Genomic DNA, 24,201 nt, shown 5'->3' on the forward strand with positions numbered 1-24,201 from the left:
GTCTCTAGGGCCACTCTAAAGCTTGGGGTCAAGAAGGCAATATGTCCACACCGTGTTTTCTTGAGTTTTTCCAAGAGTGGGATCAACCTGACTTTCTTGGAGCAAGATAGATATTCTACTGAAATAAATACTAAAATTGCCCTGCCATCCTTTAGAATTTTGAATCTCTGTCTTTGGTTCAATCAAGTATTTATTTTTCACATCTCCATCAGTAAATTTTGGGTAAGGAATTGCACAAATTAAAGTCCCAGTCCTAGAGTCAACAAGTATGCAGGGCCCATCTCTGTAGTAAGATGCAGACAGCTACTGTCAGTCCATCTGTGGCTTCCCTAAGGGATCTTCTTCTCAGGACTCCTACTGGACCAGTGTTTCCATCATCCTATCACAGCCACCCATCACCACTGTCTCCCTATGTCCCCTGATGGACCTGCAGGTCTCATGGATTGAGAGTCCTCTCTCACTTGCTTGTTCCCACCCTGTCTAGGTTAGTGGATGAGCCATTGATAGGCTATTGCTTTTTCTGGACCCCTACAGTATGGCAGAGTAGTGTGGTTGTGGCAGATATCCTGTGTGTGTTTTGAGGGCATGAATAGGCAGGACAGTGTTGATTAATTAGACTTTGGTGAACTACAACAGGCTGCTAAATCTAGAACAGCTTTCTAGACTCAGGAATATGCTGGACATAGTAATAAGCCAGTCCAATGGTAAAGTCTCAGTGAGTCACTCTTGTGTTCTTCAACCACTGTTGAATTTATGGCCTCAACCAACCAAGGAGCAACTTTCTCCTGAGGTTTGGATGTCCTTGGATTCACATACTGTTATAACCCAAGGGCGTTTTGAGCATGTGCCTTGTGTAGAAGCACAGCACAGCATTGCTTGGTGGTGTTCTGGCATAAAGCTCCCTCCTCGTGCTGGTCTTCTCTACTGTGTCCCCTTTATCAGCACTCAGTCCTTTGTGTGACCTTCTAATAACCTCTTGCCTTAGGTGGTTGGGTTGAGCTGGGGACCACGTTTAGAAACCAGAGTGGTAATTATTGGCCTTGCTGCACTGGGGAGAGGGGACCTCATGATGTGCTTAGCTCTCTTACCACTCATGAGCAGGACACACAGTCTTCCCAGCAGTAAGCTTCAGGATACAGTGCAGGCTGGATCAGTGCTACTTTGGGTTTCTTTTTGAAGAAGGGAAATAACTTCAGCTGGGTGCATTCAGTGTGTATTATCTCCTGTGCCACAGAAACTGTGGTGCGGGGTTCTTACAGTATGAACTTGCTGGTGGTACTTGCTGGTGTTAGGCCAGAGTCCTCACTAAATAAATGCGACTGGGAGGGAGGGCGGTGTGAGTCAAAAAAAACTTTGACTCTACTGAGGGTCAGGCACAGAGGGCGTGGTGGCGAGTTCCCCTGATCCCAGGTTTGGAGGCATCCTGCAAACCTCTGGGTGTGTGTTTCCTGGGGGAGGGAACAGTCTTTTCTCGCAGGTGCCTTGACAGCCGCTACCTGCATGGCAACCGCTCCCAGCCTCCCAGGAAGGTTTGCAGCTGGAGGCCCTGGAGAGAGCAGGACTCCTAAAGAGGTTGCCACAACAGATAGCCTTAGGGGAAATGGCGAGACCAGAGAGAACGCCCTTATCCCCGAAAGGACCGGACCTCTTGGAACAAGTAAAGGTACAAGGGAAAAGAAACAACAAAATGTAGAATTAGAAGAAATAATTTTGGAAAGGGTGTTGTGTATTTGGCTTTGTTTTGCTTTTTTTAAAAATTTGGTTGAGGGGACGCCTGAGTGGCTCAGTGGGTTAAAGCCTCTGCCTTCAGCTCGGGTCATGGTCCCTGGGTCCTGGGATTGAGCCCCACATCAGGCTCTCTGCTCAGCGGGGAGCCTGCTTCCTCCTCTCTCTCTGCCTACTTGTGATCTCTGTCAAATAAATCTTTTTTTTAAAAAATTGTTTGAGGTGAGTGACTTGTGGTAAAGTGTTTCTGCTTCTCAGAGCTCCCTCAATAGAAAATGTGTGGTTTCTGAGCCATTGTTATATAGAATTGAAAACTTTTGGACCTCTCGTTAGCTCTTTCTTTAGAAATTAAAAAAAAAAAAAATTGAGAAAAAGAGGAAAGGATGGCCCTGTGTGAACTTTTGCACCTTTCTGTTGCAACATTCTGACAGTCGTAAACCATGTTGATTGTGCCCCATAACTTAGAGAAGGCCCTGGAGCGTGTCTGAGTGGGACTTTGAAGTTCGCTTTTCTCTCGCTTTGTGACCTTTCTGGTGGAGATAGTGTGCGAGCTCCCAGGCGTCGTGTGTCGGGGGCAACTCGTGTGGACGACGTGTGAAGATGTCTGGCATCTGCTGTGGACAAACTTAGATGTATGTCTTGCTCTTCCTTTTGCTTTTATGTGATACGCTTTTTGATTTTATTAGTACTCAGCTCATTTGGAAATATCTTTCAAATGGAATTGTGGATTGTATGTACCATTTTGACTTTTTCTGGTAAGTAGAAGATTAGCTAGGTGGTCCTGTAGTGCTGGCTTAAAGCAGTGTGTGAGATCCATTTGAAGAATACATTTTTTTCTTTTGAAACAAGGCTTCTATTTTGATACATTTGCTTATGCTTGGAGCTGACTTGCCAGCCCATGAGACCAAAGTTCTGTGTGGCCTTTGTCGCCCGCCAGTGAGCTCGGCAGCGCTGCCAGGCTGCCTGTGCACAGAGCCCCTTGGCTCCCAGCGCTCAGTGTGGCGGTGTCTGGGATGCGCAGAGGAGAGCCAGCTGCAGCCAGGGTGACCCATTGGGTGTGGTGCTGTCAGGGTCCTTCCTTAGTTACAGGTGCTGGAGACTATCATCGTGGCCGGTGAGATTGGTAAATGCAATTCTTCTCTGAAAGATTGGGCAAACAGAGACAATGATGTTATTCAGGGAGAGTCAACAGCTGATCTGTGAAAGCATGGGCTGGCTCTCCTTTGATCTGTGAGACCTTTGGCCTTTGCTTATGTGGGCCTCACCTTCTTGTCCTTGGTCAGTTGGGCCTTCGGGTTCCTTCCACTGCTGAGGATGCTACTGACCTGGAGATAGTACATGCAACCAACCTCCAGCCCATCTGGATTAAATGTGGACTTGCTTTCAGTTTGTGCTGGTAGTTTTAGGACTAAATCTTCAAGGAGGCAATGGCCTGTGAAGGATTCAGTGGTGACGGGTGGGTCTTCCTCTTCCATCGGACCTCACGGGACTTGACTTAGAATTAGGCATCTGCTGTCAGTTGGGCAAATGGCTGTATGGAAGGCTGTTTTCATTTTATCCTATTTAGCACTGATTTGGTGTGCATTAAGGGCTCTTACAAAAATAATTCCAGAATATACTTTTTGTTCATCATCTTCCATCCTCGCGCCATCCCTGAAGTGGGGGAAGATGTGCTTTCCGCTCTTTTAATCCAGTGCTAGTTGACATGGTCACTCTCCTTGCCCAGCCTAGATACTGCTCCCCTCGTCTTGGACCGCGATCCTCTCACATGGCAGGGTTTGCCCCATCTGCTAGTGTCTCTGGGTCTTGCTCAGAGAACAGTCTGTGATTGGGGTTTACAATGCTGTCGGCTACTCCAGATGGAGCATTTTGTGCTTTTCCCTTTTGGATGTGGTGTCTGAAAAGCCCAAGCAGCACTGAGGGGCCCCAGCAGATCTCCTGCCTTCTCCTGGGGGCACCAGTGTGGAGTCTGTGCTGATCTTGCTGCTGTTCGGGATGAGCCGGCTGTGCTGCCAGTGGCTTCCTTGACACTTTGTGATGGTTTGAAAATCTGCTTTTATGAATTTCGAGAAGATGATCATAACAGGCTTTAGTAAGATTGGGGTAAAAAACTTTTGTTATGTTACATAAGACGTGAGTGAAATATGCATTGATCTGAATAAATTAAATATATAATCAATAGTCCTTTGAGCTTGAAGGATCAGTGCCATTGGCCACCCGTCTCCTGTATTACATTGATACCTTTGTTTCCAAAATAGGCATTTATTTATATTACTTTTTTTTTTTTTTTTTTCTTTTTAAGAGAGAGTGAGTTCATGGGCACATGCGGCAGGGGTGAGGAGCGGAGGGAGAGGGAGAGAATCCTAAGCAAACTCTGCGGTGCACGTGGAGCAAGGTGCAGGGCTCAATCTCAGGACCCTAAGATCATGACCTGAGCTGAAATCAAGAGTTTGACACCTGACCGACTGAGCCACCCAAGCACCCTGGCATGCATTCATTCATTCATTCACTTATTTTAATTAAAAAGTACTACTATCCTCTATTTAATTTTTTTAACTATCTTACATAGGAGTTGCAAGTATGGTACAAAACACCTTTTCTGAACCGTTTGAGAGTCAGTTGGGCATATGAAACCTTACCATCCTCGGATATTTTTATGTTTCCCACAAACAAAATACTCCCCTCTGACCACAATACAACCATCAAAATCCGGAGGTTAATGAGAATACTTTGCTACCTTCAGACCCATTCACATTTCACCAGAAGGATCCAGTTCAGAGTCAGGTGGAACATTTCTTTGCCGGGTCTCTGTAGTCTTCTTCAGAGTGCAGCATTTCTTCCATCTTACCTTGGTATTCTTGATCTTGGCACTCTTTAATGATTATAGGCACTTATTTTGTGGAATGTCTCTCCACGTGGGTGTGTCTGCTGCTTCCTTTTGCTTAGCTTCAGGCTTTCCATCTTTGGCTTTAAAAACAGTGCAGAAGGAATGCTGGGTTTTCTTTGCGTTGTGTAAGGTGGCACACACACATTCAGTGTGTCCTGTTACTGGTGCTGTTCACTTTGGTCATGGATTAAGGTGGTGTCTGCCAGACTTCTCCCCTGGGGAGTCTGTATCATTTGAAGTGTGTGGTGGCGTGGGGAGGGGGATACTTGTGAAACTAAATGTTTGTTCGGTCAAACTTTGGTTCTCATCACATACCTGTATCACCGCTCCCTGTTTTGATTCAGTGCACCCTCCCTGTCTCACCATTTATGGTAATGTTCAGCGTGACGAGCAAGAGCCCCCTTTTCCTTCTGATGCATCCCCTTATTTGTTTCAAACATCTTGCTTTTTGGTACAGAAAGACGCTCTGGGCTTATTCCTTCCCTGTCCCTTCAAAGAGGCCTGGTACTTTTTTTTTTTTTTAATTTTTTAAAGATTTTTATTTATTTGACAGAGATCACAAGTAGGCAGAGAGGCAGGCAGAGAGAGATGGAGGAAGCAGGCTCCCCACTGAGCAGAGAGCCTGATGCAGGGCTCGATCCCAGAACCCTGGGATCATGACCCGAGCTGAAGGCAGAGGCTTTAACCCACTGAGCCACCCAGGCACCCCAGGCCTGGTACCTTTTGATGGCAGGTGGTCTTAAGAGAAGCAGAGTGTGGACACCAGGTAGTTTGTTGAAGTGTTACCGACCCAGGGCCTCTCAGTGGATAGAGCCACAGAAAATGCATATGTGTGTGTGTGTATGTGTACACATATATGCACGTACACATTTACAGGTACATGTATGCACACACTGTATGTTTATGACACAATCATATCTGTTTTTCTGTATTGAAAAACAAGTTTATTCCAGTACTTCCAATTCTAGTCAAATATCTTGGTGTTCATCCCAGTTTCTCCCTTTTAAATTGGTAGCTGTTTTTCCAACAGTGGTGCCAGTGTCCTTGCTGTATTTGCTTATTGGAGTAGTCAGCCCTGTGTGTTACCAGTCACCTTGCTCAGCCTCTGCTGTTCCCACTCATGGACATCCTCCCACTTCACCTGGGCTCTGATAACACCAGCAATGTGGACATACTCTAACGTGGAAGCCCAAGTCCTGTACGCTGTCTTTGTGCCCTCTCCAGGGCATTGCCTGATCCACCACTTCATTGTTTGTGACCATACACCTCCTGTGACATGGACACCTCACTGCAGTTGCTCACTGACGCACACTTGTGTTTTTTGGGTTCTTTGCCTCTGACGGTGCTGTGGCGAGCAGCTTTCTTGTGTTACACCTATGCCTTTTGCACTCTGCTGCTGGTACTTCTGGAAAGTGGCTTCTCTGAAGTGTGATCACTGAACAGGATTGTATGTTGTTGGTGATGTTTTTAAATTGCCTTCTAGTTTTACGTGTCCTCAGTAGTTCCTGTTTTTCCTCATCATTTCAAAAATTGCACCAGTTTTGTTGATCTTTATTGATCTCCTGAAGTAAGGGCTGAGTGAAGATGAACATTCATGTTTATTATTTTTCTGTGAACTCTGTGACCACGTGTCCTAGCCTGTTGAGTTGTTTGCCAGAGAAAAATTCTTATTTGTAGCCTCACTTCTATATAAGATAGTCTATGCTTAATGTGAAATTCTCAAGCTATTGCAGGGTCAGATGAGTCAGTACCTTCCTTGATGGTGTCTACAGCCTGTATAGCAGGAGGCTTTTGCAACCCCAAATCACAGGTTTTAAGGCTTGATTTTTTTACTTTGAGATCTTTAATCCAGCTGGAATTTATTTTAGAGTTTGGTGTGAGGCAGGGATTAATTTTCATACTTTTTCCAAAATGGAAATTTGTTACTGGCTAACTTCTGTTTGTTGCTGTCCTTCCTTACTAATTTGAAAGGGCACTTGTGTCAAATGATAAACTACTAAATACTCATCAGTCTGTTTTGTTCATACTTTTTCCTCCTCCTGGCAAGTACCAAGTCTTGGAACTATTGCTTTGTAGTGTGTTTTGCTATTTTTAGGTGAATCTGAGCTCTTTTATTTAAAAAAAATTTTTTTTAAGATTTTTATTTATTTATTTGTCAGAGAGATAGAGTACAGGCAGGCAGAGGCAGAGGGAGAAGCAGGCTCCCCACGGAGCAAGAAGCCCAATGTGGGACTTGATCCCAGGATGCTGGGATCATGACCTGAGCCTAAGGCAGCCACTTAACCGACTGAGCCACCCAGGTGCCTTTGAACTCTTTTTTATATGCCAAATAATCTAGGCAGATTTTATTTTTAGGTGAATCTGGGAATTTTTCTTAATCATTAAAAAAAACAAAACCCTCCTGTGTTATTCGGTTAGTTTCTTAGGGCTGCCCTAATAAATGTACCTTCAGACAACAGAAATTTATTCTCTCGCAGTTCTAGAGGCTAGAAATCTGGCAGGGCCACACACTCCTTCTATGGGCTTTAGGAGAGAAACCATTCTTTACCTCTTTTGGTTTTTGGTGGCAGCCCGCACACTTCTTGGTTTGTGGCCACATCAGCCCAACCTTAGCCTCCATCTTCATACAGCTTTCTCCTCTATGTGATGTCTCTTTGCTGTCCATGTGTGTTTCATAATACTGATGTACTGAACTTTCCTTCCGTTTTCCTAGCTTTTTATTATAACAGAGGGACTTCTAGACAGATGGTCTTCTGCAAATAGTGGCATTTGTGTCTTTGCTTAATTATGTCTTGTTCAGTTGCTTGTTTGACAGTCTATGTCAACAGTGGACATCCTTGCCATTTTGTTACTTATTTTAATAGGTTATTTTTAGCTTTACTCTAAATAAGATATATTTTACTTCTGGGAAATATTCTTCATGTGGCCATTTTCTTCTTTTCCTGATGTTACATTCCATAGGAAGCAAGGACTACATATTGACTTTCGCATTCTTTTGGGTATTTATTTTTAAAGGTTTTATTTATTTATTAGGGAGAGAGAAAGAAAATGTAGATGGAGAGTGAGAGAGAAAAGCAGACTCCTCATCAAGCAGGGAGCTTGATGCAGGGCTCCATCCAGAACCCTCAGTTGTGACCCAAGCTGAAGGCAGATGCCCAACCAACTGAGCCACCCAGGCACCCCTCTTTTGGGTATTTTTAAAGGGTTTTCTATGAGTCATATATAGGTTTATTTGTTCTCCTTTGAGCTATAAATTTGAGATGCATACATCCTAGTAACAGATCCTTACTGCATCCCTAGAATAGACCTTACCTAGACATGGTATCTTACTCTGTGAATTAAATGCTGGATTTATTGGTTTAATGTTTGTTTAAAAACTTCCCGTGATTGGGGCACCTGTGTGGCACAGTTGGTTAAGCATCTGAGTCTTGATTTCTGCTCAGGTCATGATACCAGGGTTGTGAGCCCCATATTGGGCTCTGTGCTGGGCATGGAGCCTGTTTGAGAGTCTCTCCCTTTGCCCCTCCCTGCCCCACTCACACCCGTATATTCTTTTTCTCTCTCTAAAAAAAAAAAAAAAAAAAACCCAAACTTCCCATGTTTGTAAACTGGTTTACAGTGAAGAATCTTTTTTTTCTGCAGCACCCACTCATTGTTTGGGGAAGCAAACAGAGCCTTGATTTACCACTGGGGATTACCCTTTCCACCAGTACAAACTATGTTTTGGATGAAATGGCCCAGCTGCCTGGGTGGACCCTGATTGGCTATGGCTAATAGACATATCCCATCTTCTTGGTCCCTTGACTACAGTTTACTGGTCCCCTGATGGGCTTAGAATCCAATTAATGCCAGTGAGATACAAAAATAATTTGTGAGGGCCCCATGAGGCAAAGAAGCTCTTACTTCCTTGGGAGCTACCAGAAGATACAATTACTGCCATTTGTAGCGGTTCTTATTTCAAAATCAAGAAAGGATAGTATTGTATCATTGTGAGTTTGTATTCTTTGTGTTGTCTTTTCTTTGTCAGACTAGAAGGAGTTAATTGCTGCTTAATTGCTGTTTTCTTAGAAACTGATTTTGGCTTTGATTGATCAAGTTAGCTATTTTTTATTTTTGTTTTCTATCTCACTGATTTTTTAAAATTTATTTATTTTTTCAAGTAGGCTCCATTCTGAGTGTGGAGCCGAACATGGGGCTTGAACTCAAGACTCTGAGATCTAGACCTGAGCTGAGATCAAGAGTTGGATGCTCAACTGACTGAGCCACCCAGGAGCCCCTCACCAATTCATCTTTTTTTTATTTTACTTTTTAAAAATTTTCTCTTTCTATTTGACTTGAATCTTTAGCTCATTTATCTTCACTCCTCCTTATAATAAAATTTAAAAGTTTGATTCACCCTCTGAGTGCAGCTTTGGCAGCATCCTTATAGATTTTAGTAAGGAGTTCTTTCTGATCCTTTTTTTTAAGGCCTTTTATTAGGAAAATGTTCAAACATACCCTGAAATAGAAGAGAATACTGATGACTCAGATACCTAAAAACCAGCTTTAACAATTACCACATTTTGCCATTTTGGTTTTGTCTTCCTCTGCTCTCCCTAAACTTTTTTAGTTTTGAGTATTTTAGTATAAGCAAATCTCAGATTACCTGCCACTTGGAAATACTTTAGCATGTATCTTTAGTAGAGGAGGACTTAAAGAAACCATACCTGATAGAATTAACTATATGTTGTTAATATTGTCCAATATCTATTCTGTGTGTAGTTTTCTCCAAAAGTCATACACAGGGTTTATTTGAATCAAAACCCAAAGAAGGTTTCTCCACACTACATTTGGTTGATGTCACGTTTGTCTCTCTCTCTTTCTCTCTCTCTCTCTCTCTCTCTCTTTTTTAAGTACACAGAAGCAGGTGGGGGGAATATTAAGCAGAGCCCCGCTGAGCACCGTGCCCCAAGTGAGCCCAGCTTGACAAGGCAACTTGCCACTCCAGGCTCAAACAATTTCACAACCCTGAGATCATGATCTGAGCTGAAGTCAAGAGTTGGGCACTTAAACCCACTGAGCCACCTAGGCAGGGGCCCGTCTTTTATGTTTGTTTGTTTGTTTAAATCTGTAACAATTTTTCTTTCTCTTTTTTTTTAAATGCCATTTACTTATGAAAGCTACAGAGCCGTTGGTGCGGTGGCATACCCCACTTTCTGGGTTGGGTTGATTGTATCGTGGTATGTAGTGTGTTTCTGTGATCCTCATATTTCCCATAAACTGATAGCTATGTCTAAATGTCTAATTTGTTCCAGGTTTGACTTTTTGTTTTTTCAGGGCTGTGGGGGGTGGGAGGTATAGGGGTCAAAAATACATTCTGGTGGCGTCTGGGTGGCTCAGTTGTTCAGCATCTGCCTTTTACTCAGGTCATGATCCCAGGGTTCTGGGATTGAGCTTACGGCAGGCTTCTTGCTCAGCAGAAAGCCTGCTTTTCCCTCTCCCACTCCCTCTGCTTGTTTTCTCTTTCTCGCTATCTCTGTCAAATAAATAAAATCTTTAAAAAAAAAAAAGAATACATCCTGGATTGTGGTGTGTACCATATTGCAGTATACCAGGAGGCATGATGTGTGGCTGTCACTTTGTGATGTTACAGTACAGTGTCAGAGGCTGACTGTGCCTCATAGGGGCTCTCAATCAACCAGTCATATAGTGGCTTTCATAGCCATTTTGCTTGTGTCCATTATTTCATTGGTGTCTTAGTATCCTTTGCTGCTATCATAAATGACCACAGACTTGGCTGAAGTCATCTCACTGGGGTAAGTCATGGTGTCAGCAGGTTCTACTTCTGGAAGTTTTAGGAGAGAATCCTTGCCTTTGCCAGCTTCTTGAGGCTACCTGCATTCCTGGTGACCCTGTCATCCATCTTTGAAGTACACAATTTTAAGGATACTTGTGATTACATTTAGGTTCCACCTGTTTAATCCAAGATAATCTCCCCATCACAGTATTCTTAACTTAATTCCTCTGTAACATGCACAGGCTCCAGGAATAATGATTGAATAATGATCTTTGGGAACAGTGAGTTAGTGTACAATTGGCAATTGCAAAATGAAGAATTTTTTTTCTTCTTCTTTTTTTTTTATTAGAGATCACGAGTGGGGAGAGGCAGAGGGAGAGGAGAGAGCATCTGAAGCAGACTCCGCACTGAGCGCAAAGCCTGATATGGGACTTGATCCCACAACCATGAGATCATGACCTGAGCTGAAACCAAGAGTCAGATGCTTAACCAACTCAGCCACCTAGGCACCCAAGAATTTTCTCTTTCTGTGTCTACACTTATTAGTTGACATTCTCCTGTAAAGAAGGTTTCCCTTTTCAGTTCTGATTACCCTAAAGTGCAGCTCCTCCTTTCCTTTATCATTGCCAAGAACGCATTGGGACTAGCAACTTCCAAAGTGACAATGTATTTTTGTGGCTTTTTTCTCCTAGTATTATCAACTTACAGGTACATATATCATTGTGTTTTGGCCCATTTAAACCATTTTTTGAAGTACATATTGTTTCTTCAAGTTGACTTCTGTGTTCTTGGACATGACTCCATTAGTCTGTGACTCCTTCCTTTCTGCCACAGCAAGGTGTCCCATCAGCCATTTTTTTCGGAGGAACCCTGGTTCCTTTTAGTGGCAAATGGTGTTTGGATGCCATGTGCTAGGTAGGGATGCTCACTGCCACTGTTGTGTTAAACATAGAAATAAATCAGTCATTTTACCAGCAAAAATGGATTAATTTAAGAAGATAGAAATGCAATTCTGGACATGCAAGCTGTGGCAAAATGGTAGGCAAGTCCAACAAAGAAGAGGAACTTTATTTTATGAAGAAGGAGGAGGAACTTGGAAGAGGTTGTTTTGAAGGAATGTCCATTGGAGAGAAGCAAGAGTTCAGGATTTAGGATGTCAGTTCCTCATTGGCTTGGTTGCAGGGGTGGTCAATTTCTGGTAGGAGAGGCAGTGTATGTATGGCCTTCCCTCTTGGGCCTGTAATTGATGATTCTTCTGTTGGGGTCTGTAATAGACAGTTCTTATTATAATTGGCATTGAGTTGTGTGACTCCCCCTTTTATCCTCCCCACTCCAGTTTAGTGAGATTTCCCTTTATTAATTTTCAGTTTCTTATAGTAGACAGACTTGGGAAATAATCATGAATATGGACATTTCCGGTTCAAATAAATATTCAAATAGATATTGACAAGATTTTTATTTCAGTGTGTATCTTGTGCCAAAAATTGTCGTCTTAAGGATATTAACTCGGTTACCTGATTACCTGTATGTCACCATTTTATCTAAATGTTACCATTTAACATTTTTAAAATAACCGTGCTCACATTATCCAGATATATCCATCCCACTTGGAATATGCTGTCAAATTACTGTGTTTTTGTTACCTATTCTATGATGTTTATGCCATCAATGGGACAACATTGTTAAATTTGTTCCATTTTTTAAGTGAATTTTTTATTGAAATGTAATAGAGCGATGCTCGTCTTCAGTGTGTATGGGTCAGTGCGTTATCACTGACAGAACCTATGCATAGAGCCAGCATCCAGATAAAGAAACAGGACATTTTATTTCTAGTTTGAACTTCTCTAATTTATATGGTACTAGAAAACCTGTGAATGGTGGTGTATTCAGGTGGATGTGGTTTCCATCCCTTCCCCTGCCCTTCTAGTGTGTGTGTGTGTGTGTATGTGTGCGCGCACATGCGTGCACGCGTAGACACACTGTATTTCTGATTCTTAGGGGAAGGTGCCATACCCTACACCTGCTGTCCTCTGTTGCCTTTGTTATTAACCATATACCCTGGAGACCACAAGTACTAGTGGGTGGAAATCTCTTTTATCCTGCATGTTACTTCATGATGGATATAGCATGATTTGTTTAGTCTCCCTCTTCCTTAATGAACTTGTGGTTGTTTCCAGACTTTGTTACCTTGTTATTTCTTACTGTTTCTGCTGCTACCCTTCTGGGTAATCAGTCCTTCCTTCACACAATAGGTAGAATCCATGCCAAGTAGCTGCCTGATACCTGCTTGGAGTGGCTTGGTGGGTACTCCTGAGTCTGGGGCTGCCATGCTGATCTGGACTCTGCTGCCCTCTGCTTCTTTCCCCGGCTCCCCTATATCCCTCTTTGGTTGGTGCTGATTTTCTAATAGTGGGGCAACCGTTTGTTGTTGCCCTGCCCACCTTTGTCTCTTGACAGGTGAAATGGCTCAGTTGCTGCTCCCCAGATGCTCTGGCCACATGGTGGCCTGTTCTGAGTCCAGGATATAGAGTGAAATATATCTGCTTTAGTCTGTACATGGGACTTGTATTAGTGGCAAATGGTGTTTGCCACCTTTATGTTGAATTAGTTCTTTGGGGGGAGCAGCTATACCAGCAATTCCATAAATCTAAAAGTGAGGTTCACTTTCTAGAGCAGACTCAGAAAGACAGTGCTGGAAGAGATGATGGAGTCGTCTCTTCCTCCTCATATGACAAATGAGCAAACAGGCCAAGTGAAGAGAGGTGACATGTCCAGTGTCACACTTTGAGTGTCTACCAGGGCTTAATACCCTGGACAGGAGAGAATCCATAAAGAAGCATTACATTTACATTTCCATTCCATATCTAGGACTGGTTCTAGTTCCTAGGTATTTCTACTCATGACTTGAGCTAACTTTGTATCTTTAGCACAATGTTTTATAAGTACAAGCTAAAAGTCAGGCTTATAAACCTGACTTTTCCTGTGTACATTGTAGGAAGAAAATACATTTTTCAGTAAGTTGTTGCCCTTAGAATTATTTTGTTTCTTATTTTCATGGGATTTATAGTCAGAAGATCAAAAGTATTTCTTTAATTGTAGGACTGAGGGGGTTATGGCCAGATCCGTCCCCTACAGGTGATTCATCCCTGTTCTGCCCTTGCTGTCCTTCCCATACTACCTTCCCCTGAGATGGGACTTGCTCTGGCCCCCAGTCTGTTGCTGCTCTGAAACCTGTTACCATGGCATTCAGAGACACAGATGACCCAAGGATCACAGGATCCATTTCCACCTAGAAGCAATGGCTGGCTTCTGTAACAGAACAAATGATTTTAGATGTGGAGGAGACCGTGAGGAGGGGTCTGAGCAAGTGGTTGCCATGTGCAGTTGTGCCTGGTGAGAGCAGCTGGGCCCAGTTTGTTGCGTGCAAGTCCCTTGAGGCTTTCTCACTCTCCGGAGCATTTTTCCTTAGGCTGAGGTGAGACATGTCTCCAAAGTCTCTCCCTGTCCCTCACTTCTAGCTCTGGGAGCTGGGAGCTGGGCAGAACTTGTACCCTCCTGTACCACTCTCCAGATATGTAAAGACAGCCTTAGGTAGCTTCTAATTCCCAGGGGCTTTGAAGAGTTTGTATAAGGCTGCCTATTCTCTGTAATCAACAGTCCCTCACAGGGAAATGAACAACAAAGAAGTCTGAACTGCAGACCTCTTGCTGATAACATGGTCTAATAAAACAGCGAAGAAAATAATTCTTGTGACCCTGCCTTTGCTGATTTGTAGTAGCAGATGCTGCTTAATAGTACCTCTTTGTTTCCCTCTCCAAACAGAAGTATCCACAGAAAAAGTAAGGAGCTTCATACAATACAGAGCTGTCCCCCCTCCTGCAGCTGACCATCAGGAGCACTTAAACCTATGTCTACCTGTAATTTCTAAACCCGTTAAAACACACCTTTTTTGGTAAGTGGTGTAAGAAATATATGCTGTTTTTACATGTGGTCACCTCCCGACTTAATATAGTTGCTTCTTTTTCCAGTCTGTCAGTACAGTCCCCCCCCCCCACTCCGAATGCTGGTGTTTTCTGTTGCCTGGCTCCGTGCTCCCTCTTCTGTTATTGGTGTCTTGGATAGCCTACAAGGAGCAGATCATAGATAGTCTATGCACATACGAACATGTCTCTCTAACACGGCTAGCTGCATATTGATGTAACACAGCTGCCCTTCACTCATGAGTTGACTGAGACTGGCTGTATGGTTGAGGGAGGGACGCTCATTCACTTCCGAGTCATGGGTCCAGGGCTGAGACCTTGTATCTAAGGGTCTGCTGACTGGATTCTACATAATCTCTTCTTACATAAACCAGACTCCTACTGTGTTATCTAGGGCATTCAGCATCAGTTTCTTCAAAGTGGATCAAGAACTTAAGACACAGAGCAATTAGAATGTCAGATTCCTTGAGGTTTTTAAGAATTTTTCACCTAACTGACATAATTTTTTTAGAGCAGCCTGCCCTTACTGAGAATCTCAGTTTGATAAGTTTAATATTTGTAGAAGCATTTCAGTCTTCTTTCCTTATTTTGCATTCTTAAATCATGTTACATTAAAAAGCAGGACTGGCATAAACAGGTTTGGGAGCAAGTGTGGACCATCACAGGTGGGAGCTGGAGTTCCAGGCCTGCGGGAGGCAGGTGCACGAGTGGAAGGTGGCACCCTTTCTCAGTTTGCTGGTGGGTGGAGACCTGCTCAGTCGGCAGGTCCATTATGAGACTTGGTGTCCCAGCATTGTTTGCTTACCCAGCCCCCTGCTACAGACAACACAGACGTCCAGTCTTTCGCTCCTGCCAAAAAGCCACAGTGTGTTTGTTTCTCGGCACCTATGTGAGCACATGTGGGAGAGGTTCCAAGAAGCGGGAATTACAGATTCCAAAAATATTTGTATTTTAAGTTACAATATATGATGAGATGGCTTTCCAAAGAGATCACATCAGTTATTCTGCCAGCCACACCAGTTTTCCTGTACCTTTTCTGACGCTCATCCAACTTCATTTTTGCCAAACAGAAGCATAATGTAGGATCTCCTCCCACTTGAAATATGCATTTTCTTTTGTACAACTCAAACATTCCCTAGCCTTTTGTGAAAGATGTTTTTATCTTTCACCCTTTTTGTGGTTTATTAATGGGTTTTGGAGTCCTCGGAAGGAATGCTGTGCACTAAACTTGGTCACTTCTTTCCTGGAAGCCTTTGAGACAGCTCCCCATGCCATGCACTCCTGGGCATTTGTGGTAGAGGAGACCCTCATGACAGACACAGTACCCATTCTGTTCCTTCCCCTAATCTAAATTTATTTATTTTAAACAAGAAATTTGTAGTAAGTTGATTTGGGACTGTTTAAAAATACTGATATGAAGTTTATTAAGAAAAACCTTTTTGTCAGATTCCATTTCTGCTTTGGATTGGAAAGCCAGCTCTGTAGCGCCATTGTTGAAATAAGAGTTTTCTGTAGAATTTTAGAATTTCTACTGTCCACCTTAAAACCGTAAAAAGAAACAAGTGACATTAAGTTCAATAACATATTTTGTTTATCCCAATCCAGAGCATTGTTTCTTCATGTGATCAGTACAGAGTCACCAGCAAGGTGTTTTTCATTGTGTTTTTTTCCCTATGAAGTCTTCAACATCTGGTGTATATTTCAGACCCAAAGCATGCACCAGCTGGGACTAGCCATGTCTCGAGTATCAGTCGCCACATGTCACTAGTATTGGCTGGCCAGCGTGGCTAAGAGGCAGTTTTCTTTTCATTTCTATGGAAATCCATTAACTCATTGTCCCATTTGCTATTTGAAGAGTTACAAGGTGTGGGAGTGCCTGGATGGCTCAGTTGGTTGAACATCCTGCTCTTGGTTTTTGTTCTGGTCGTGATCTCGGGGTCATGAGATCAAGCCCTATAACAACAGGCTCTGCACTCAGCAGGGAGTCAGCTTGGAGTTCTCTCTCTCCCTCTGCTCCCCGGCTCGTGGGTGCTCTCTTGCATACTCTCTTTAAAATAAACAATAAATCTTTCTAAAAAAAAAAAAAAAAAAAAGTTCCAATGTGTGTTTATCTGACACATGCTCTTGAATTAGGCTCTATATAAATGCTATTCTGTCCTCATCTGTATAAAGATACAATGATAATTTCAGTATTCATGAAATTAGTGGAGTGCTACATTAAATGTATTTGTTCAGTGGAATTAAATGTTAATATTCTCATACAGTGAGATGGCTGGCTACTGTAAGGCAGTTTTATCTTCCTTAATCTTTTAACAATTTACAAAGTCCCCAAGGGTTTACAAATGGGAAACTTGTAGAAGTTGAGAGCTTAAATGACTTGCCAAGGTGACCCAAATAGGATCCAAGCAAGACTCTGAACTTGTCTTGACCACAGGTGTGGTGTTCTGCACACATTCTGTCCTCACTGTGGATGCCTGTGATGACTTAGCTGTCACTTAGGTGGAAGAAAAAGACATGGAAATCTAGTAGCAGGGTCCCTGAAGAACACTCTGGTCCCCTTCCTATCACTTTCTATAGAGAAATCAGAGCGGTGTGGAGACAGCAGCCCAAGGCCATTCACTTCCCGCCTGACTGGAATGGGACAGCTGTATTTTAGGGAACAAGGCTTCCAAGTTGGATGTCCTACAGCAATAAATAGCCTTTCTGAGCCTAGAAAGGAACCTAGTTTTGATGTGGTCGGTATTAGAAAGTCCTCCTAGTCAACCTGCCACTACAGTTTATAGCCAGGGAGGAATAAGTTGAATCCTAAAATGAGTATATGTTTTTGAGCTCTCAGAATGGGATGAAAGCATACTCTTCTTTGCCCAGACCCAACCACCACAATCAGTGTGGGACAGCAGACTGTGCAAAACATTCCCATCCCTCAGTGCCTGCCTCTTACAGGATCGCACAGCCTCTGAGCAAGGATCAGACCTGACAGCCCCCATGGCCTCAGAGGTATTCTCTGGTCCATTGTCCTTCCTGACCCCCCTCAGCAAAGTTCCACTCCACGGAGTCCCGTCAGGTCATTAGCTAAAGCAAAGAGGGTAAGTAGCCCAAATCACACACCTTTATCTGTGTTTAGCCATTGACAGGGTATTGTTGGCTGTCGCCACCAGGGTGCTGTGAGGACAGCATCCTTGTCTGGGTTTCCCTTTACTCACACGGGAAAGCTTTTTTCCAAAAGTAGACATCTAAAAGTGAGATTATTGGGGCGCCTGGCTGCCTCAGTAGGTGGAGTGTGCGACTCTTGATCTCAGGATTCTAAGTTTGAGCTCTGTATTGGGTGTAGAGTTTACTTAAAATCTTCCAGGGGCACCTGGGTGGCTTAGTCGTTAAGTGTCTGACTTCGACTCAGGTCATAATCCAAGGGCCCTGGGATCAAGCCCCACGTCAGGCTCCCTGCTCGGCGGGAAGCCTGCTTCTCCCTCTCCCATTCCCCCTGCTTCTGCTCCCTTACTCGCTGTGTCTCTCTGTCAAATAAATAAATAAAATTTTTACAAATAAAATAAAATCTTCCAAAAAAAAAGAAGTGGGATTGCTGTCTCATGGTGTTTGCATCTTCAGCCTTAGAAGGCTCTGTGAGTGGTATAAAGTAAGGATCTACACTTTTCCTCATCTAGGTAGCCAGTTCTCACGGAGGCATCAATTGTAATTTGTCCACAAGTTCATCTCTGATAGAAGTGTCTGTTAGGATGTCTGCGTCGTGCCTCCCATCTGCTCCACTGTTCTCTGTTCTGCATCACACTGTTTGAATTACTATAGCTGTGAAAGTATAGGGGTATTGGGGAGGGCAAGTTCTCCCTACCTTATTTTCCTCAGCTGTAATTGGCTGTTCTTGGCCTTTGATCTTTTGTATAAGATTTGTTGAATAAATATAATTGCATATGTAAATATTCTAAAAATTTTTTACAGAAATATTGTTACACAATACAGTATTATAAAAATGGTAGATGGAGGGGTGCCTGGGTGGCTCAGTGGGTTGAAGCCTCTGCCTTCGGCTCGGGTCGTGGTCCCAGGGTCCTGGGATTGAGCCCCACATTGGACTCTGCTCAGCGGGGAGCCTGCTTCCTCCTCTCTCTCTGCCTACTTGTGATCTCTGTCAAAGAAATAAATAAAATCTTTTTTTAAAAAATGGTAGATAGTAATATTACCGAAATAAAAATTTTATTAAATGTTGCAAAATTCCATATGTACACACACCTGCACACCCCCTTTTGAGGTTTACGGTGCAGTTGCATGAATTTCTAGTCTGATTAGGGGAGAAGTACACGCTTTATGATGAAGTCTTCCTAGATAGGTGAATGTGGCATTTCTCCATTTATTTTTAGGTCCTTTCTGTATTTTGAAAAAGGTTTTTAGAACCTTCTCTATAAATCCTATTATTTTCTTACTAGATTGACTTCTGATGTTCTGATGTTGCTGGTGTTTTGGAACATGTTTGATTCTGTGTACTGATCCTGTTTCCAGGAAACTTTGAGCTCTAATAGTGTATCCATAGCTCCTCCTGGCTCTTGTACTTGGACAGTTGTTTCCAGTTTCTCAGTTTCTTCTTGCCTTCCTGCCCTGGCTCGCATCTCAAGCCTAGGTTAGAATAGGGAAATTGCCCAGTTGCAACCCTCTTGGTCTTTGCGATCCTAAAGTGAATGCTTCTCATGAGAGTTTCTTGTAGGCGCCTAACATTTAGCTAAGGAGATGTCCGTGTATTTTTCCTTTTTATGAGGAATGGGCAGATTATATCAGATTCTTCATTTGAATATTATGAGGTGATAAAAATCATTCTTGCCCTGGTGTAATAATGTGGTAAATTACTTTGTCTTGTCTTTTCTTTTTTAAGTAGGCTCCAAAGTGGGGCTTGAACTCACGACCCTGAGATCAAGACCTGAGCTGAGATCAAGAGTCGGACGTTCAACCAACTGAGCCACCCAGGTGCCCGCCCCTACTTAATCTTTCCAATATTACACCACCTTGCATGATTGGAATAAAATGGACATTATAGTTATATATTGTTTTGACTTTCTAGAACAGTTTGATAGATTATGAAGCAATACATTCTTTTCTCCTGTTATCCTTGTCTAGGAAATACTAAATTCCTCCTAGCTTTGTAAGTGAATTGGGAAGGTAATTTCTTAGGGCTTCCTTATGAAAGCAGGTGGACCTCTCTGCTGAGATCTTTTATTTGTTTCTTTGAAAATTTAGGAGGATTGGTTACATAAACTCCATTTCTAACTCTGAAGTTGCCTATTTCCTCTGTTTTCAAGGTGTGTGTGTGTGTGTGTGTGTGTGTGTGTGTGTACATGCATGTGTGTATGTGAGTGTTCAAGTCTTGTGGTTTTTGTTTTTGTTTTTTCAAGATTTTATTTATTTGAAAGAGAGAGTGTGCACAAGCAGGCAGGGAAGGGTAGAGGGAGAAGCAGACTCCACTGAGCAGGCAGTCCCCATCCATCCCAGAACGCTGGGATCATGACCTGATCCAAAGACAGACACTTGAGCCACCCAGGTGCCCTCAAGTTTTTGATAATGCTTGTCTTAGTAGAATTCTTGTATGATTTTTCAGAGTCTCTGCTGTGGCCGTAGTTTTGACCCCCTTGAATTCTTAGTATTGCCTGTTTGTACCTGTTCTTATTTTTTTCCCCCACTGGTCACTATCTGCCCAGAGATCTAACTGATCTTTCTAAAGACTCCTTTGTAAGTTTTATTCTCTCTTGTATGTCTCATTAATTAATCTCATAATTTCATTAATTTCTTGTCTGTATTAATTTAAACTTTCTTTAGATTTATTTTGTTCTTCTAATTTCAGGAGAGGATGATTAAATTTTTACTTTTCCCTCTTCACTAATATTATGGCTTAAGGCTATAAACTTGTGTCCAAGCAACACTCTGGCTAATTCCGCAAGTTTGGATAAGGAACTGCTTATGGTTTAGTTCTAAATATTTTCAGATTTCTTCTTTGACCCATGAGTTATTTAGAAGCAACTTTTTAAATTTCCAGGCTTCTTAAAATTCTAAGTTGACTCCTGATTGATTGTTTTGTATTTAGAGAATGTTATGCTGTTAATTGTTTTTGTTTTGTGCTAGCTGCTGGCCAGATTTTATAAAAATTCTATTAGGATTGAGAGGAATAGGTCATTTCTAATAATTGGGTGAAGGATTACATAATCCAATGAAGTAGATTCATTAACTACATTGTTTTAACTTTCTATAGAGTTTCAATCTTCATAATCTGTGAGCTGAGTTTGCCTTTGTCTGTAATCCTAGATAGGTCAACTTCTAGTGACCTTCCTGTTCTTATATTATATATTTTGTAGCTGTATTATTTGATATGTACATAATTGTACTTGGAACTGACTTGGGTTTTTTAATCTTGACCTTCTTAGTTCTTACTCTACAGCCTACTTTATATGAAATTAATATGGCTAGCTCAACTTTCATCAGTTAGGACTTGCCTGGACTATTTTTCCATCCCTTGACTTTCAGCCTTTGTGTCCACATGGTTTAGGTGGCTGAATTAGCTTTTAGCTTGGTTTTGTATTTACATTAGATTATTACCACATCTGGATTCATTTCTTCCATATTTTATGCTTCATTTGCCTTGCTCATCTTTTACTTCTCCTGCTTCCTATTCTGTTTTCTTTTTTCATTTCTTTCAGTTAATAATTACTAATACAAAGTAATGTAACTGATAAGTAATCATGTATAATGTAGTGAATACCTCTGAATCTACTACACCATTAGTAGATCCACTAAGTTAGATCTCATCCAAGATCTAGAACATTGCCAGGAACTTCTGTTTGAATAGGAGTTTAGATTTTTTTTATTTGAAAGTTAAAAATTGTGCTTTCACTAGATTATTTTTAAGTTTGTTTTATTAATTCAACAAGGTCTAAAATTAGTATTTCTAACCTTTTCTCAAATAATGTTCTGAAATATTCCAACTTCAGTTTCTTCCTTTCATCTTATATTTGGTTGCTGCTTACTATTTTAATTACATTTTGTATTTTAATTTCCTCCCGATTTTATTGTTTAGTATGTGGTCAGCGCTTGTTTCACTTTATCTGGGTTACTGGTTTCTTTGTCAGTATTCTTCCTGGCAGGACTCTCTGGCTCTCGGTTCCTCCTTCCCAGAGCCTGTCCTTTCAGTGGTTACTCCAGCAGCCATCCATCTGTAGCAATAGCTTGCTCATAGTCTAAATGTCTTTAAATGACAGAAAGGGTTCTGAATCGACAGGTACTTGCTTCAGCATAGTTTACAGGTGTTGGTTTGTTGGCCTCTGGCAGGTGTGCAATCTCCTGGTGTTCCTCCATAGGTAAGCTGCCTCTTCTCTAGTCGCTTTTAGGTTCTACTCTTGTCTTTGGCATGTTTCGGGGTGAATTATTTTAAAGGGTGTTGCCAGCTACCTGCTCTATTTCTTGCATGGGGGAAGGAGGTTATCATTACATCCTAGAATTTTCCCTGCTATTTTTCCAATACTGCTTCTCTGTTCCTTGTGATGGCTTCTTTCGGAACTTCTATTAGACTATGTTGGACTTTCTCATTCTCTTATCTATAGTTTTTTTTTTTTTAAGACTTTATTAATTTGAGAGACCGCAAGCATATGCGAGGGAGTTTGGGGAACAGAGGGAGAGGAGAGAGAATCTCAAGCAAAAGCTGAGATCATGACCTGAGCCAAAACCAAAAGCCAGATGCATAACTAACTGACTGAGCCACCCAGGCTCTGCTCGTATCAGTAGCTCTTAACCCTTTGCATTTATTCTATCTCTTGACAGTTTTTAAAGGCCACCTTTCTGTTTTACATCTCTAATTACTAGGATTTTTTTTACAGTCTCAATCTGATAGGTCTGTCGTCTGAAGTTCTTGAGTCTAATCCAACTTCAGTCGTTGCCGTGTCTGAATTTTGGACTTACAGCCTCTCTGCATTGTGGATAGATTTGTGGATATGACTTGTAGCCTGGTATGAGGTTTATTTTCTGCTGTGTGGGGTTGCTTTCTGTGTTGCTAATTCCTAGATTTGGGCTGGTGGGGTCCTAGAAAAATGGGAGTTGTAAGGACTCGAGCCCTAAATCTTTATTGAGTATTAGTCCATGGTTGCTGATACTCAAGAGGAGCTCTCACCACCTGGTAAAGCAGATTGGAAAGTCTCTATGCTGGTGGGTTTGTTTTCTTCTTTTTTTCCCCCCCAAATGGCCTACCTTCTGTTGAGAGTTCTTTTGAGGGCCATGGCTCTGTGGGGCTGGGGATGCTGTTCTAAATTTTAACTTGAGCAAGCCCACATCTTCTCCCATGTATATCCCCCTTGAGAGCTAAAAACCCAAATGTCACAGACTGATGTTCCCTTTTTGAGGTACCCATAGGGGGTTTCCTCACACATTATCTGGTGTGACTGTTGCTGGACCCAGCACTCTCAAAATCTGCCTCTACAAACTATTAGTTCAATGCACTGAAGCTTGCTGGGAAGAAAAGCTGGTCATAATGATCAGCAAAGAAGCATCCTGGGATGGTCTGTACCACAAATTCAACATCTGATTTTACAGTGTCTTTTTACATCTCTTAAGGGCTTCTGTGCAGCAGCTACCATGTGAGCCTTCTGACTGTGGTGATTGCCAAGCTTCACTGGAAGTTTCTTGACAGTTGACCTGCCAACTGTTTGGGAATCCCTCCCCTCTTCCTCCCTCTCAACCCTCCCCGCCCCCCCCACCCCCCGCCACACACACATACACACAGTACTGACTTTAAAAACAAAACAAAAAAACACATTTGTCTGAGTTGCTGGTTGGTTAGTCTCCATGGAAGGAGTACCTGCAAACACTAATAACCATAGTAAGGGATGCTGAAGAGCTTGGTGCTTCAGGAGGTTCTTCCAAGTGTAAGGATATGCCATCTGTCCAGGTCCCACCCTAGGGACTTGGGGCAGTGCTTTGACGATGATGTCCTTGGCTCTACAGGGTGGATTTTTGACTGCCTCACATAGTTTCTGTTCTGCAGTGATGTCATGAGGGGCTCCTGCTGGTTGGGCTGGGCTTCTCCCCTGACCTTCAGCTTGCACATGCAGTTTCCGACTTGACCTCTGCACTTGGCCATCCAGTGGGCATCTCACATCACATCCCCAAGGCAGCTTTTTGCATCACACTCCTCCCTTTCCAGTCTGGTCTTCCTTTAGTCTCCCAATCTCAGTGCAGGCAGCCAAGAACCTCCCTGACATTCGTTTTCTTTCTTTTTCTTTTCTTTTCTTTTTTTAAAGATTTTATTTATTTATTTATTTGACAGAGCAAGAGAAGGAACACAAGCAGGGGGAGTGGGAGAGGGAGAAGCAAGCTTCCCACTTAGCAGGGCGCCTGATGCGGGACTCCTAGGACCCTGGGATCATGACCTGAGTGGAAGCCAGAGGCTTAATGACTGAGCCCCTAGTCTCCCGACTGACTGAGCCACCCAGGTGCCCCTCCCCCCCATTCTTGACTCCTATCAGGCTCTGCCTTCAGTTAGTGAGGAACTTCTTGGTGCTACCTTCCAAATCTGGCCACCTAGTTCATGTTCCATTGCCAACCACAACTGAAAGCTGGTGTCACCTTCACACTGAACAACTGCAGTGGCCCAACCCCCTCCCCCCAACACTTTGTGTTTCACTGAAAAAAGTACATCTGGTCGTGCTTTCTCCCACTCCAAATTCCGGTCATCCTCCCCACCTCAGCAACACCTGTATGAGAGCTACCAGCTGTGCTGACCAGGCTGTGGGCTTCCTGCTGAAGCCGGCCTCTTCTGCCCACAATCCCGTGCTCTTGCCCTGTGTGGGGCCCAC

The 24,201-nt window shown here is 42.8% G+C and overlaps 1 protein-coding gene across 15 annotated transcripts in view; it reads left to right on the top strand.

Moving 5' to 3' along the window:
- HDLBP (high density lipoprotein binding protein) overlaps positions 1–24,201 on the top strand; it is a 72,231-nt gene that overhangs the window by 7,484 nt on the left and 40,546 nt on the right. For 2 of the 15 annotated variants that reach the window (XM_082689684.1, XM_082689671.1), the window contains exons 2-4: positions 14,211–14,340; positions 17,312–17,454; positions 19,245–19,336. The exons of 2 other annotated variants lie outside the window; for them this stretch is intronic. The gene's annotated coding sequence lies outside the window, so the exon portion shown is untranslated. Of the gene's footprint in view, positions 1–10,737; positions 11,097–14,210; positions 14,341–17,311; positions 17,455–19,244; positions 19,337–24,201 lie in introns of all 15 variants that reach the window. 11 more of the 15 variants (XM_082689683.1, XM_082689678.1, XM_082689688.1 and 8 more) reach the window with 8 other exon arrangements.

This window comes from Mustela nivalis (genome assembly GCF_964662115.1).
Source record: "Mustela nivalis genome assembly, chromosome: 11".
NCBI lineage: Eukaryota > Metazoa > Chordata > Mammalia > Carnivora > Mustelidae > Mustela > Mustela nivalis.